This window comes from Lonchura striata, chromosome 10 (genome assembly GCF_050655825.1).
Source record: "Lonchura striata isolate lonStrDom1 chromosome 10, ASM5065582v1, whole genome shotgun sequence".
Lineage (NCBI taxonomy): Eukaryota > Metazoa > Chordata > Aves > Passeriformes > Estrildidae > Lonchura > Lonchura striata.
In genome coordinates, this window is record NC_140712.1 from 11,665,653 (window position 1) to 11,666,344 (window position 692).

The following is a 692-nucleotide window of genomic DNA, read 5'->3' on the forward strand; positions in this document are numbered from 1 at the left end:
TTGAGGAGAAGGGACAGCAAAAATATATTTTGCATCTTTATCGACCCAGTCTTGCCACCTCCAAACCTTGAGCACTCAAGGTCACTGCTGTGCAAGAATAGTTAAAAGATTCCTTCTTTCTAAGTCAATGCCTTGGAATCACATTAATTTTATAAAGTAGGTGACGTTAATGAATTTGAAATACTGTGTTAAAGAAGCTTAAATGTCTTTTGTTTGACTCAACTATGTGGAAAAGAACATTAGGGTGAGAAAGTGGGTGGGGAGAGTCTGGGGAGTTGGTTGCCACCACGTTGTTTCCTTCCTGGAGCAGAGTCAGTCCAACAAAACTGTAGGGAGCAGTTGTGCTCTGTGTAAGGAATATTGAGGGCTGCATTTTCTTAAATAAAGCATACTCTGTACCAAGTAACTACCAGAATTATGGTTCATGTTCTGGCTGTTGTGTTCTGCCCCGTGCCTGTATCTCCCATAGCTGGTGGAGATTCATCGTCATCGCTGCGAAGGAGACAAATTCCTAATTAAACGCTGCCCCCTGGGGTTTGTGTTCAGAGGCGAGTCAAGTGCATCAATTTAAAACCACGATTCAAGAAACGCATTTAAATACCCCGCGTGACGTCACCTCCCTTGGCCCCGCCCACTGGCGATGACGCGCAGGGTCGGCTCGCCATCTCGGCCAATCAGCGAGGGCGATACCC